Genomic DNA, 17,331 nt, shown 5'->3' with positions numbered 1-17,331 from the left:
AAAAGCAATTTGTAATAACTATAGATAAAATATCGGATAGCAGGTGATCATTATCATTTAATTTGAATATCATTCAACTTCAACTCTGTTAAGTTTTTAAAGTTGCCACATTTAAATAATTTTCAATTTCAATTTTTTTAACAATGGTCTTCAATATACTGAAATATGGTTCTGAAGAAGACTGCATAGATTAGTAACTTACGTCGAAGCACTATGTGTGTTTTTCTCATGCATTATTTTGTTCAGTTAATAATTAAAATACATAAAACTTGTCATATTATAGAATAGAATAGTGTCTTCATTGAAAACAACAAAAAATGGATCAATCTAGAATGTTATTGATATACATCTGTGATAACTTAAGAATTCTATGTTTTGAAGGTTCATTTTTTAAGGTTTTTTTCACAGACAATTAATCAGGTCAGTCGACAGTCTGAGGTGTTTCGAGGCTGGTAGTCTTTCTGTAAAGTCTCCTCCTAGTATTGTGCATAGTAATGGTGGCGACAGCTGTCTCATGGTAGTCGAACATCGGTGGCAGTCTTCTCATCCTAGTAGTTGACCTCCATGACAAGCTCGTACTGTACTTGTACCTCCACACCACTCTGCAATGGTGCGCTACTGACAGCCAATCCTCAACATTGAGCAATCGTATCAGCTGGGCTCTGGGACCTCCAACACAGAACAAACCTCTCTGGAAGTTTGAGAAACTTGCTGATCTCCTCCAAGGCACGACAAACAGCCATAAAGTTGTTAATATCATCTTCCTGTCTTAGATTGCACATGGAACACAACTTTTGTGTGGCGGTGAAGGAAGACTTGTTGAGGTACATCAGCTCTGTCCCTGCTTTGAACATCCAGGTGCTCCTCTAATTCTCAGTTCCCAATACAAGGAACGTGTCCAGTTGCATGTCCATTGAATATCATATCGAATAAATGAAAAAAAATTGTATTGCCTTTGAATTAAATGAACATAGACAACGTCAATATTATCATTAAAGTCCTCATCTATAGTATATTATTCTATTTGTTCACGCTTTTAGTATTCTGTTTTCACAGTTGAACTAATTGTTATTTTCGTTTCAGATTTTAAAGTTACAGATCTCTTTTCACAGAGGAGCTTTCAAAAGTATCAATCAATCAGATTTTTGAGGTAGCAATTCCAGCTCATATGACTGCTTCAGCTCACTACCTTGAACGGCATATTCTGTTACAAGGTGTTACCCCAAATGTCACATATCCCAAATATGCATTCATCTTGTGGTCGCTGTAGTAGGATTGGTTCTACCAACTGCTTTCGTTTCCTAATTTGTCAATATTTTTCACTGGCGGAAGTTCTGATCAAATCTTCTGTCAACGATGTTTATCTTTCCTCGTCTTTGTTACTATTTTCTCCTTGTTGATATTTTCTTGTGGTTGTTGCAGTTGATAGTTGACCGAAGCGAAGCTGAGGTCTTAGTTTCGACTCGATTGGCTTTTGTCTGTTTGTTTGTACCGCAGTTATTGTCCGATTTGGATGAAATTTGGTATGCAAGTTCTTTGAGATAAGGCGCAGAAACGTATGTGTAACGATTTTTGATAAGACCTTGTTTTTTTTAATTTAAAAAACCGTAGACTAACCTCTTTCCAGAAAGGATGTGTCATTGAAGATACAGCAATTCATGTTCATAATTTTTCGCATCTATTGTTACAAGTACATGGTGGCCGAGTTGGTTAGACCATGGCTTCTCACACTGTGGGACCCAGGTTCAGCTCTCGTTCCTACCAATTTTGTTGCAGATGATACTAATTGTTTTATCTTATTCTAATAATATATCATTATAAAATAAATTATTATGATTAGATAGAATAATTAAATTGAATCATCCTAATATTATTAAATCGATTTATCAAATTAATTGGATAAATTATTTTGAAAAAATATTTTCTGTATTGAGTCCAATACTACATTTGTAGAAAAAATTTGTATGTAAAGGTATAAAGATTAATTTTGTTTTTCTTTTTGTGTAGTTGAGAAGTTGATATTGTGGTAATTATTTATATTAAATGAAAAAGACTAAGAAATTGTCAAAAATCCACAGATTCATCGATACTTAGAAAGACCGGTTTCGGTGATTACACCATTGTCAATCTCTGATAAACTCTGATAAAGACCGAAACCGGTCTTTCTAAGTATCAATGAATCTGTGGTTTTTTGACAATTTCTTAGTCTTTTTCATTTAAGAGGTAACATTTGTATGTATTTGATATAAAGGCACCTCCTTGATAAGTCCAGTGTCCCTTCAAACAATGTCTCTAGCACTTTCAATGGAGAAAATAATAGAAGACATGGCTAAAACTTCACAATATACTGTACTTATTGTACTGGCCCTTCTCATTGGATTGAAAGTTGTATTCATGAACGAGGTCTACTGTTCGCAGAACTACTAGTTACTCACTGTTGTTGATTTTCCGTCGTTGTCGTGAAGATGGCGTTATTGTGTCACTAGTCTCAGGCCCGGTTGCACAAATTCTTGTTAAATTTAAATCATGATTGAATGTCACGAAAACCAATCAGAGAAGAAGGCTCCTCTGATTGGTTCTCTGGGTATTTAATCACGGTTCAAATTTAACAGGATTTTGTGCAACTGAGATTTAATCTCCGTTTTGGTTGGAGGGTGTTTTTTATCTGAGGATATTTGTTTTCTGTTATCTGTTCCAGAAATGTCAAATTGTTGACGAGATGAAAGTGAGGAGTTTTGAGGTGGCTGGGACACGTTGAGAGGATGAATGACTCAAGAGTTGTAAAAAATATCTTTGAAAAAACCAACCCAGGAGGGAGAAGGTTGAGAAGGCGTCCGCGAAAGCGTTGGCTGGAGGATGTGGAGGACGATATTAGGAAGCTGGGTGTCAGGGGATGGAGACGTAAGGCTGCTGATAGAGACGAATGGAGAGGCTTTCTGAAGGAGGTCAAGGCTCTGAATTAGCTGTAGTGCAAAGGAGTAAGTAAATATATTTGTTTTTGTAATAGTAAGAGATTTTCAGTCTTGAACACAGAAGTTTTGGTTGGAGGGAGTTTTTTTTCATAGGTCTCGTTGTTCCACGAAATATATTATTGCGGTTGAAGCCCACTTGATCGTTTCGCTTGTGAATGGCTGATTTATGAGATGATCAAACGTCCATGCCTACCGGTGGGATCAATACTAATTCATTCAAAATGTCAATACAAAGCCTCACTGATTATACAATCATAATAATATCAATTCCTTCAACATTAATCACTTCAAAATCGATTTATTTAATAATACTTATTTCTAGAAATTGACAAGTCAAAGCCTTACTAATTCTATAATTATACACACATCATTTCCTAAAATATTAATCACTTCATATTTCTTTAAAAAAATATTACCACCTATTTCTTTAATTTGTTAAGCCATAGCTCAGCTCATATTGTCAAAATTACTTGTACTTATTTTTTCAAATTGACAAGCTAAAGCCTTTTGATTCTATAATATTAGTAACATCTATCCTCTAATAATAGGTAGTTACTTCATAATTATTCATTTGAAAAAATATTAATATCAATATTAAAATGTTGATAAAATAGGTATCAATACTAATTCATTCAAAATGTCAATACAAAGCCTCACTGATTAAACAATCATAATAATATCAATTCCTTCAACATTAATCACTTCAAAATCGATTTATTTAATAATACTAATTTCTAGAAATTGACAAGTCAAAGCCTTACTAATTCTATAAATTATACACACATCAGTTCCTAAAATATTAATCACTTCATATTTCTTTAAAAAAATATTACCACCTATTTCTTTAATTTGTTAAGCCATAGCTCAGCTCATATTGTCAAAATTACTTGTACTTATTTTTTCAAATTGACAAGCTAAAGCCTTATTGATTCTATAATATTAGTAACATCTATCCTCTAATAATAGGTAGTTACTTCATAATTCATTTGAAAAAATATTAATATCAATATTAAAATGTTGATAAAATAGGTATCAATACTAATTCATTCAAAATGTCAATACAAAGCCTCACTGATTATACAATCATAATAATATCAATTCCTTCAACATTAATCACTTCAAAATCGATTTATTTAATAATACTTATTTCTAGAAATTGACAAGTCAAAGCCTTACTAATTCTATAATTATACACACATCATTTCCTAAAATATTAATCACTTCATATTTCTTTAAAAAAATATTACCACCTATTTCTTTAATTTGTTAAGCCATAGCTCAGCTTATGCTGGGTGAACTTCATCACAATATTATTGTTTTTTTGTAATTTAAAAAACCGTAGACTAACTCTATCCAGAAAGGATGTGTCTTTGAAGATACAGCAATTCATGTTCATAATTTTTCGCATCTATTGTTACAAGTACATGGTGGCCGAGTTGGTTAGACCATGGCTTCTCACACTGTGGGACCCAGGGTCAACTCTCGTTCCTACCAATTTTTTTGCAGATGATACTAATTGTTTTATCTTATTCTAATAATATATCATTATAAAATAAATTATTATGATTAGATAGAATAATTAAATTGAATCATCCTAATATTATTAAATCGATTTATCAAATTAATTGGATAAATTATTTTGAAAAAAATCTTTATTGTATTAGAGTCCAATACTGCATTTGTAGAAAAAATTTGTATGTAAAGGTATAAAGGTTAATTTTTTTTTCTTTTTGTGTAGTTGAGAAGTTGATATTGTGGTAATTATTCATATTAAATGAAAAAGACTAAGAAATTGTCAAAAAACCACAGATTCATTGATACTTAGAAAGCTCGGTTTCGATGATAACACCATTGCCAATCTCTGATAAAGACCGAAACCGGTCTTTCTAAGTATCAATGAATCTGTGGTTTTTTGACAATTTCTTAGTTTTTTCACTTAAGAGGTAAAATTTGTATGTATTTGATATAAAGGTACCTCCTTGATAAGTCCAGTGTCCCTTCAAACAATTTCTCTAGCACTTTCAATGGAGAAAATAATAGATGACATGGCTAAATCGTCACAATATACTGTACTTATTGTACTGGCCCTTCTCATTGGATTGAAAGTTGTATTCATGAGCGAGGTCTACTGTTCGCAGAACTACTAGTTACTCACTGTTGTTGATTTTTTCGTCGTTGTCGTGAAGATGGCGTTATTGTGTCAATAGTGGTTTCCAGTCTCAGGCCTGGTTGCACAAATTCTTGTTAAATTTAAATCGTGATTAAATGCCACGAAAACTAATCAGAGAAGACCTTTCCTCAGATTGCTTCTCTGAGTATTTAATCACGGTTTAAATTCAACAGGATTTTGTGCAACTGAGATTTAATCTCCGTTTTGGTTGGAGGGTGTTTTTTTTCATAGGTCTCGTTGTTCGACGAAATATATTATTGCGGTTGAAGCCCACTTGATCGTTTCGCTTGTGAATGGCTGATTTATGAGATGATCAAACGTCCATGCCTACCGGTGGGATCCGAATCACGACCAAGCTGTGCTAGCAGACTGAACGTTATAACGCCCCAGACCACTAGACCAACCTGTCAGTGATATTGTCATCGGAATATTTGAGTCTCAACTGTGAATGAAGTTACGTTGACAAACCCCATCAGTGCATCTCCAAATATCTATTGTTCCTCAATGATGATGGGAAGTTGTATTTGTGATTGTATATCAGACATTAGACCAGCATAATATTGCTGTGAAGATTGAGGTGTTTGTCAGTGGACCAGCCTACCAAAACCCTCTTCATGAAATGCTGCCGCCAAATGAGTTAAAGTGTGCTATATTGTTGTTTTGGACAGTTTATTAAACAACTTAGGTAACAGTTTTCTAAGAATGACAGTACATATTTTCAAACAGTGTTATTAGTGTTTAAATGAACTGGGTTATTCAGTGTTTTTTGGGTTGACATATTGACGGTTTCAACTGAATAGACGTGTTAGAGGATGTGCACGTATACCGACCGTCGGTCCTGGCTGAAATAAGACAGCCGATTGTCTGCTCAAATATCACTGAATATATTCAGGCTAAGTGGGACCTCCCTGTAGAGAACCCCCCACCACCAAAACTCCATTCAAATTTAATTTTCAACTAGTGACATGTTAGTGAAGTGTGCGCTTTCAATCTGTCCTGTACTATAATTGATTAGTCTTCATCCTCAAATTGAGTGCTTAAAGTGTTTCCTCTCAGTGAATCTTATAGTTTATAGAGTGACATGGAAAAAAACGTTAAATTCACAAAATAAAGAATAAAACCACTTAAATTTTGAGCTCAAAAATATAACGTTCACCTTAGCTACATAACAGCTAAGCTTCATTGGTTATTATAATAGTTAACGATTTGCAGTCTTGAACACAGAAGTTTTGGTTGGAGGGTGTTTTTTGACTGAGAATATTTGTTTTCTGTTATCTGTTCCAGAAATGTCAAATTGTTGACGAGATGAAAGTGAGGTGTTTTGAGGTGGCTGGGACACGTTGAGAGGATGAATGACTCAAGAGTTGTAAAAAATATCTTTGAAAAAACCAACCCAGGAGGGAGAAGGCTGAGAAGACGTCCGCGAAAGCGTTGGCTGGAGGATGTGGAGGACGATATTAGGAAGCTGGGTGTCAGGGGATGGAGACGTAAGGCTGCTGATAGAGACGAATGGAGAGGCTTTCTGAAGGAGGTCAAGGCTCTGAATTAGCTGTATTGCCAAGGAGTAAGTAAGTATATTTGTTTTCATTTTTAATTAATTATTTATTTATTTATTAGGTAAGCACAAACAATACAATGATCGAGAAAGAAAAAACAGGTTATTGCCCAAAACTTTTTCAATTTCCTAATTTAGTTTCAAATTGTCCAAATATTATACATAGGTTATGTCCATTTCAATTTTCTACACCAAATCACATTCTGAGAGTATAGATTAGAATAAAAACAATTTCAAATTTGTATAGATTGATAGTAACACTTTTGTAAAAACATGGAAAAAAACGTTAAATTCACAAAATAAAGAATAAAACCACTTAAATTTTGAGCTCAAAAATATAACGTTCACCTTAGCTACATAACAGCTAAGCTTCATTGGTTATTATAATAGTTAACGATTTGCAGTCTTGAACACAGAAGTTTTGGTTGGAGGGAGTTTTTTTTCAAAGGTCTCGTTGTTCGACGAAATATATTATTGCGGTTGATGCCCACATGATCGTTTTGCTTGTGCATGGCTGATTTATGAGATGATCAAACGTCCATGCCTACCGGTGGGATCCGAATCACGACCAAGCTGTGCTAGCAGACTGAACGTTATAACGCCCCAGACCACTAGACCAACCTGTCAGTGATATTGTCATCGGAATATTTGAGTCTCAACTGTGAATGCAGTTACGTTGACAAACCCCATCAGTGCATCTCCAAATATCTATTGTTCCTCAATGATGATGGGAAGTTGTATTTGTGATTGTATATCAGACATTAGACCAGCATAATATTGCTGTGAAGATCGAAGTGTTTGTCAGTGGACCAGCCTACCAAAACCCTCTTCATGAAATGCTGCCGCCAAATGAGTTAAAGTGTGCTATATTGTTGTTTTGGGCAGTTCATTAAACAACTTAGGTAACAGTATTCTAAGAATGACAGTAAATATTTTCAGTGTTATTAGTGTTTAAATGAACTGGGTTATTCAGTGTTTATCGGATTGACATAATATATTGAGACGGTTTCAACTGAATAGACGTGTTAGAGGATGTGCAAGTATACCGACCGTCGGTCCCGGCTGAAATAAAACAGCCCATTGTCTGCTCAAATATCACTGCATATATTCAGGCTAAGTGGGACCTTCCTGTACAGAGCTCCCCACCACCAAAACTCCATTCAAATTTAATTTTCAACTAGTGACATGTTAGTGAAGTGTGCGCTTTCAATCTGTCCTGTACTGTAATTGATTAGTCTTCATCCTCAAATTGACTGCGTAAAGTGTTTCCTCTCAGATTCGTGAGTGAATCTAATAGCTTACAGAGTGAAGTTATAGCTTCCAAGTGTTGCCAGACCTAGTTTGGATTCAAAAGCGTGGAACAATAGAATCTTTTGAATTAGAATCCCAGTTTGTGAATAGTGATTTAATGTCAGTGGCGGGGATTGGGGGGATGTCACAATAATAATAAGTGGAATGGTGAGGGTCCTTCATACAATTTAACATACATAGATATTAACTGTGGTTCACAAGATAATGAAGAGAAAAATGGTGCTAACTTAGGAAGATGTAGATGTTCACATTTACCCACTACATTTGTTAGTAGGCCTAATAAACTACTAATTTTGGGTATGTTGTAATTTTCATAGGAGGGTTTATCATACAATTTAGCATACATTAACTATTGATATTAACTGTGGCAAACAAGGTAATGAAGGAAAAGTGTGCCAACTTAGGAAGATTTAGAACTTCACATTCACCCACTACAGCTGTTAATACTAAACCACTCATTCTGAGTCTCATAATTTTTATAGAAGATGGTTTGTCATGCAATTTGACATACATCAAATAGTGATATTAACTGTGGCTAACGAGGTAATAGAGAGAAAAAAGGTGCTAACTTACAAAATGTAGATGTTCAGATTAACCAACTGTTAGTACTGAGCTACTAATTTTGGGTATGTTTTAATTTTCATAGGAGGGTTTATCATACAATTTAGCATACATTAACTATTGATATTAACTGTGGCAAACAAGGTAATGAAGGAAAAGTGTGCCAACTTAGGAAGATTTAGAACTTCACATTCACCCACTACAGCTGTTAATACTAAACCACTCATTCTGAGTCTCTTATAATTTTTATAGAAGATGGTTTGTCATGCAATTTGACATACATCAAATAGTGATATTAACTGTGGCTAACGAGGTAATAGAGAGAAAAAAGGTGCTAACTTAGAAAATGTAGATGTTCAGATTAACCAACTGTTAGTACTGAGCTACTAATTTCGGGTATGTTCTACTTTCCATAGGAGAGTTTATCATACAATTTAACATACATCAACTATAGATATTAACTGTGGCTAACGAGGTAATAGAGAAAAAAGGTGCTAACTTACAAAATGTAGATGTTCAGATTAACCAACTGTTAGTACTGAGCTACTAATTTCGGGTATGTTCTACTTTCCATAGGAGAGTTTATCATACAATTCAACATACATCAACTATAGATATTAACTGTGGTTCACAAGATAATGAAGAGAAAAATGGTGCTAACTTAGGAAGATGTAGATGTTCAGATTAACCAACTGTTAGTACTGAGCTACTAATTTCGGGTATGTTCTACTTTCCATAGGAGAGTTTATCATACAATTTAGCATACATTAACTATTGATATTAACTGTGGCTAACGAGGTAATAGAGAAAAAAGGTGCTAACTTAGAAAGATGTAGATGTTCACATTTACCCACTACATTTGTTAGTAGGCCTAATATACTACTAATTTCGGGTCTTTTTTAATTTTCATTGAACAAGAATTTTAAAGTATCATATATTTTCCCACTTCAATTAATCTACTTCTTGGATAAGTTATGATTAGAAAAAGCATGAATACTTCATAACAAATTTATAAGAATCTAAGTACAATTTCTATGTAGCGCCAATTATTACCCTATTTGTCAATTCTTTGAAATATTATCACATTTTTCTAGACAACAGCATGTTCTATCTCTCTTATAAATTTTTTGGAAGTTACATCATTCCACGATTTGAGCCATTCCCCTAATGACATTTTTCCAATTTACAGATGTAATTCTTGCATGAAACTCTTTCCTCTTAGTTATGACAGACAACTTTCTTTAAGTAGAACTATAGGTTTATTTCCAGTAAAAAGGGTTGACAACCCAATTTTATAGACCTATAGTCTATAGACCTCCAGCCAACTTGTAATAATATTAAAAGCTGGATAAAGGTCTTTAGCCTTCTAATGTTCTATATAAAACTGCTATTTTAGTTTTTGATCATCAGTAATTTTTCATATATATATTAAAATTTATCAAAATTTGTATAAAAATATTGAGAACTGGAAGTTTTATTGTTCCATTCAATTCTCATTTAAATTATTATTCAAGTTTTATTTCTTTCATTTATATTTCATTGTCCCAACATTTGTAAAGGCTTGGGACCCCCAAGTCTAGTTGGTACACTTTAACTTCGATATATCATCATATTTATCTTTTCAAATTAATTATTATTTGTTTTTAAATGATTTTGAGTACCACATATAATACAATTTGTAATTGAGTTCACAAAACTCAAAACCCAAATTTAATATCTATTATTGTAATTCCAAATTCCATGTTTTCAACTCTTTCAACTTATTAATGAAAATGTCCAGGACTGTCAAGTCTAGTAAACTTTTTTTTTGTTCGATTTATAGTTCAATTAATTTTTCAATTTTTGAAAATTTTCTATAGGCCCAACTCCCAAGTCCAGTAACTTTTACCAAAAGATTCATTTTTACAGAAACCTCAGTTGAAAATTTATCTGAATCAATTGTTATCAATTTTCTTCCAATCCAAGTATTTCAAACTTTCTTCTTTTAGTTTGGAAGTAAATTTTTTTAACTAAGACTTTTGCCTATTGTAAGTAATTTCATGTAGTTAGCGTTGCCAATAATGGGAGTTGAAGAGGCCAACTATTTTAAACTTAGTTCAAGTTTTAGTTTGTAAGAGTATTTATTGTAATTTTTCATCTGCTATAAGCTGAGCTCTGGCTGTTCTATTGAGAATACTTAAATAAGCAGTATCTATATAAATTAATTCCTCTGATTTTGTTTATTTTATAATTCATTTTAAAAATATGGATATAATTTTTGTTTTAAATCGACAATCCAAAGCTTTACTATTTCTATAATAATACTCATATCCAATTAGTTGATAGTTCAATGAAAAAAATACTAATACCAAATTATTAATTTTTCTAAGCCATATCCCAGCTTTGTTGTCAAAATTATAAACCATTATACTTCTTCTAATTGTCAAGCTTAAAACCTTAAGCCCCGCAGACACACATCGATTTTTGTTCGTACAGTAATTTTTCCGTTCTTATAAATTCTATTAGATTAAACAGATGATTTCAAACAGATTATGTTTGTCAAGCTCCGTTTAATCTAATAGAATTCATAAGGACGGCAAAATATCGTATGAACAGAAATCAATGTGTGTTTGTGCAGGGTTTTACTGATTACATAAATTCTTTATATATTAATTACTCCCTTATGAATTGAAAAAATATTACTTATTCCATACATTAGTCTAGCCATAGCTCAGCTTATGCTGGGTGAACTTCATCACAATATTATTGTTTTTTTCCAATTTGTCTACTGTTGAATGATAATTTCAAGATTGAAATTGATCGGCTATTATGATTATCATATTCAATTAAAGAAATTATACCTATATTCTAAATATTACATTGATAATATATTTTTGCAGAAGTCACAGTTGAAAATTCATATAAATTCTTTTCTGTTATTTAAAAAAATGGATTTAAATATATATTTTAGCAGAAGTCACAGTTAAAAATTCATAAAAATTCTTGTCTGTTATTAAATTTCTCCAGTCCAACTATTGTGAATTTAGCTCTAGTTAGTTTGTAAGTGAATAAATTAAACAAATACCATTGTCTATTGTAAGTACTGTATTTGCTCGCGTACGATGCGCACCCCAAAAACTAGAGTACATTTTTATGAAACAAATACAGTGAATATATTATGAAAGCTTTTATTTGAAACAACGTTTATAATGATTATTGATCTACAAAATAATATTAATTTAATTAAGTTGAAATAAAAAAGATACTGTCAGATCCACATAATTTATTCGAGCCAAACTTAAGTTTCAATGCACTAGGGCATCATCTTCAGTGGTCTTTTTTCATCTTAAGATGATGCCTTAGTGCATTGAAACTAAAGTTTGGCTCAAATAAATTATGTGCAACTGACAATATCGTTTTTATTCCACTTTAATATGGAGAAATTCCACAATATCTCTGTTCATAGTGTAAATTTTATTCAATTAATGTTTGAAAAACGTAAAATACTATATTTAGAACTTAGTATACATTTAACAAACACATTAGGAAAAGCTGACTTGTTGATTATCGTTGACTGATCATCGTGAACATTTTTGTCAAACTGTACATACCGGCATTCTGTCTCAATTTGGAAAATTACGCGTATGACGCGAACCAACGAATTTCGCTTTGTATTTTTTGAAAAGTAAAAAGTAATTTTTTTAAATAGGTGCGTGTCATACACTAGCAAATACAGTAATTTGAGGTGGTTAGGGTTGGCTATAGGGGTGTTGGGAGGCCAATCGTTGTAAACGTAAAGTTTAGTTTTTAGTTTGTAATTTTGGGAATTTATTGTAAATTTGTCGCCCACTGAAAGCTGAGCCCTGGCTGGTCTATTGAGCATAAATAAATGAGTATCCATACTAATTATTATATATTCATGGTAACAACAATTCCTCTAATATTACTTATTTCGTGATCTAGTTTGAAAATATTGATACTTTTTTCTTCAAATTGGCAAACCTTAGCTTTACTGATTCCATATTCCTAACCAAAATTAACTTGTCTGTTTATAATATATCATAAACATATTATGATACTAAATTCACTGATTCTACATACAATCATACTAAAATCAGCTACCCCTCCAATATCAATTACTCCATAATTATTATTCATTTGAAAAAATATTAATATCAATATTAAAATGTTGATAAAATAGGTATCAATACTAATTCATTCAAAATGTCAATACAAAGCCTCACTGATTATACAATCATAATAATATAAATTCCTTCAACATTGATCACTTCAAAATTAATTTTTCTAATAATACTAATTTCCAGAAATTGAAAAGTCAAAGCTTTACTAATTCTGTAATCATACACACTCCAGTCCCTCTAATATTAACCACTTCATATTTCTTTAAATAAATATTGCCACCTATTTCATTAATTTGTAAAGCCATATCTCAGCTCATATTGTCAAAATTACTTGTACTTATTTTTTCAAATTGGCAAGCTAAAGCCTTATTGATTCTATAATATTATTAACATCTATCCTCTAATAATAGGTAGTTACTTCATAATTCATTTGAAAAGCATTAAAACCAATTTCTTTAAATTGACAAGCCCAATCATACTAACATCCATTCCTCTAATTTTTATTCTTTCTTAATCCATTAAAAAATATGAAGACTGATTTATATAATTTCAAGAATGAAATAGATCGGCTATTATGATTTTCATATTCAATTGAAATAATTATACCCATATTCTAAAAATTATATTGATAATATATTTTTGCAGAAGTCACAGTTGATAACTCATATAAATTCTTGCCTGTTATTTCAAAAATTGTGTTTTAATATATATTTTAGCAGAAGTCACAGTTGAAAATTCATATAAATTCTTGTCTGTTATCAAATTTCTCCCGTCCAACTATTGTGAATTTAGCTCTAGTTAGTTTGTAAGTGAATAAATTAAACAAATACTATTGTCCATTGTAAGTAGTCCACTGTATTTGCTCGTGTATTATGTGCACCCCAAAAACTAGAGTACCGTACATTTTTATGAAAAAAATACAGTAAAGATATTATCGAAGCTTTTATTTGAAACAACGTTTATAATGATTATTGATCTACAAAATAATATTAATTTAATTAAGTTGAAATAAAAAAGATACTGTCAGATCCACATAATTTATTCGAGCCAAACTTAAGTTTCAATGCACTAGGGCATCATCTTCAGTGGTCTTTTTTCATCTTAAGATGATGCCTTAGTGCTTTGAAACTAAAGTTTGGCTCATATAAATTCTTGTCTGTTATTTCAAAAATTGTATTTAAATATATATTTTAGCAGAAGTCACAGTTGAAAATTCATATAAATTCTTGTCTGTTATTTCAAAAATTGTATTTAAATATATATTTTAGCAGAAGTCACAGTTGAAAATTCATATAAATTCTTGTCTGTTATTTCAAAAATTGTATTTAAATATATATTTTAGCAGAAGTCACAGTTGAAAATTCATATAAATTCTTGTCTGTTATTTCAAAAATTGTATTTAAATATATATTTTAGCAGAAGTCACAGTTGAAAATTCATATAAATTCTTGTCTGTTATTTCAAAAATTGTATTTAAATATATATTTTAGCAGAAGTCACAGTTGAAAATTCATATAAATTCTTGTCTGTTATTTCAAAAATTGTATTTAAATATATATTTTAGCAGAAGTCACAGTTGAAAATTCATATAAATTCTTGTCTGTTATTTCAAAAATTGTATTTAAATATATATTTTAGCAGAAGTCACAGTTGAAAATTCATATAAATTCTTGTCTGTTATTTCAAAAATTGTATTTAAATATATATTTTAGCAGAAGTCACAGTTGAAAATTCATATAAATTCTTGTCTGTTATTTCAAAAATTGTATTTAAATATATATTTTAGCAGAAGTCACAGTTGAAAATTCATATAAATTCTTGTCTGTTATTTCAAAAATTGTATTTAAATATATATTTTAGCAGAAGTCACAGTTGAAAATTCATATAAATTCTTGTCTGTTATTTCAAAAATTGTATTTAAATATATATTTTAGCAGAAGTCACAGTTGAAAATTCATATAAATTCTTGTCTGTTATTTCAAAAATTGTATTTAAATATATATTTTAGCAGAAGTCACAGTTGAAAATTCATATAAATTCTTGTCTGTTATTTCAAAAATTGTATTTAAATATATATTTTAGCAGAAGTCACAGTTGAAAATTCATATAAATTCTTGTCTGTTATTTCAAAAATTGTATTTAAATATATATTTTAGCAGAAGTCACAGTTGAAAATTCATATAAATTCTTGTCTGTTATTTCAAAAATTGTATTTAAATATATATTTTAGCAGAAGTCACAGTTGAAAATTCATATAAATTCTTGTCTGTTATTTCAAAAATTGTATTTAAATATATATTTTAGCAGAAGTCACAGTTGAAAATTCATATAAATTCTTGTCTGTTATTTCAAAAATTGTATTTAAATATATATTTTAGCAGAAGTCACAGTTGAAAATTCATATAAATTCTTGTCTGTTATTTCAAAAATTGTATTTAAATATATATTTTAGCAGAAGTCACAGTTGAAAATTCATATAAATTCTTGTCTGTTATTTCAAAAATTGTATTTAAATATATATTTTAGCAGAAGTCACAGTTGAAAATTCATATAAATTCTTGTCTGTTATTTCAAAAATTGTATTTAAATATATATTTTAGCAGAAGTCACAGTTGAAAATTCATATAAATTCTTGTCTGTTATTTCAAAAATTGTATTTAAATATATATTTTAGCAGAAGTCACAGTTGAAAATTCATATAAATTCTTGTCTGTTATTTCAAAAATTGTATTTAAATATATATTTTAGCAGAAGTCACAGTTGAAAATTCATATAAATTCTTGTCTGTTATTTCAAAAATTGTATTTAAATATATATTTTAGCAGAAGTCACAGTTGAAAATTCATATAAAGATTTGCCTGTAATAAAATTTGTCTAATGCAACTATATAAACTTTGTTCCTTTTAGTTGTATGTAAATATATTGTCTATTGTAATAATATTTAGAGGTGGTTAGGGTTGGCTATAAGGGGTGTTGAGGAGGCCAGCTATTGTAAACATAATTTAGTTTTTAGTGAATTTATTGTAACTTTGTCACTTACTATAAGCTGAGCCATGGCTGGTTAACATGAATTAATATTTATAATAATAGTAATTTTATAATCGTATTAACATAAATTCCTCTAAAATCAATTAACTTACCTTTCAATTCATTCAAAAAAATATTAATTTAAATTTCAATTGTTGATCCATTTTCTAATTTGTGAATCCATTCTAGCTCAGATCATGTTGTCAAAATTTTTAATACTATAATTTCTTCAAATTGGCAAACCAAAGTCGCTCGTCGGATCCAAAGTTTCGGATATCATAATACTGACATAAATTTCTCTGAAATTAATCACTTTATGAATTCATCAAATTATATTTATACTAATTTCTTCAATTAGCTTATGTTTTCAAAATTATTAATACTAATTTTTCTAAATTGACAAGCCAAAGCCTCACTTATTCTATCATCTACTGACTTCATTTTCTCTAAAATTGACTACAGATGGAAATTAGTTACAGTACAGCATTTAATTAGGATTTTAGTTTAATAATAATTAAAATCAACTATTTCATAATTCATTGATAACTATTAATACTCAGTTCTGCAAGCTGTTAAGCCATAGCTCAGCTCATGGTTGGTGGACTACATCACAATTATTGTTTCTTTCTCACTTTTCTACTGTTTATTTATAATTTCAAAAATCGAATTAATTTGCTATTTTGATTATCCTATTCAATCCAAACAAATATATATTTCAAAAATTGTATTTAAATATATATTTTAGCATAAGTCACAGTTGAAAATTCATATAAAGATTTGCCTCTTATAAAATTTGTCTAATGCAACTATATAAACTTTGTTCCTTTTAGTTGTATGTAAATATATTGTCTATTGTAATAATATTTAGAGGTGGTTAGGGTTGGCTATAAGGGGTGTTGAGGAGGCCAGCTATTGTAAACATAATTTAGTTTTTAGTGAATTTATTGTAACTTTGTCACTTACTATAAGCTGAGCCATGGCTGGTTAACATGAATTAATATTTATAATAATAGTAATTTTATAATCGTATCAACATACATTCCTCTAAAATCAATTAACTTACCTTTCAATTCATTCAAAAAAATATTAATTTAAATTTCAATTGTTGATCCATTTTCTAATTTGTGAATCCATTCTAGCTCAGATCATGTTGTCAAAATTTTTAATACTATAATTTCTTCAAATTGGCAAACCTTAGCTTTACTGATTCCATATTCCTAGCCAAAATTAACTCATCTGATAACTCATCAATTACTTCCTTATCTATTAGAAAAATATAATACTAATTTCATCAAATTGTAAAGCCATAGCTCAGCTCATGGTTGGTGGACTACATCACAATTATTGTTTCTTTCTCACTTTTCTACTGTTTATTTATAATTTCAAAAATCGAATTAATTTGCTATTTTGATTATCCTATTCAATCCAAACAAATATATATTTCAAAAATTGTATTTAAATATATATTTTAGCAGAAGTCACAGTTGAAAATTCATATAAAGATTTGCCTCTTATAAAATTTGTCTAATGCAACTATATAAACTTTGTTCCTTTTAGTTGTATGTAAATATATTGTCTATTGTAAGTACTGTATTTGCTCGTGTACGATGCGCA

The 17,331-nt window shown here is 30.3% G+C and overlaps 1 protein-coding gene across 4 annotated transcripts in view; it reads left to right on the top strand.

The window, feature by feature from the left end:
- Positions 1-2,691: 2,691 nt before the first annotated feature.
- LOC111055853 overlaps positions 2,692-17,331 on the top strand; it is a 30,898-nt gene continuing 16,258 nt past the window's right edge. Inside the window, exon 1 of one of the 4 annotated variants that reach the window (XM_039425533.1) lies at positions 2,692-2,978. The gene's annotated coding sequence lies outside the window, so the exon portion shown is untranslated. Of the gene's footprint in view, positions 2,979-6,465; positions 6,711-17,331 lie in introns of those variants that run through there. The other 3 variants (XM_039425530.1, XM_039425532.1, XM_039425531.1) reach the window with 3 other exon arrangements.

Source organism: Nilaparvata lugens, chromosome 4 (assembly GCF_014356525.2).
Source record: "Nilaparvata lugens isolate BPH chromosome 4, ASM1435652v1, whole genome shotgun sequence".
Classification (NCBI taxonomy): domain Eukaryota; kingdom Metazoa; phylum Arthropoda; class Insecta; order Hemiptera; family Delphacidae; genus Nilaparvata; species Nilaparvata lugens.
Note: the sequence above shows the minus strand (reverse complement) of the source record. Positions and strands in the feature narration are given on the sequence as shown.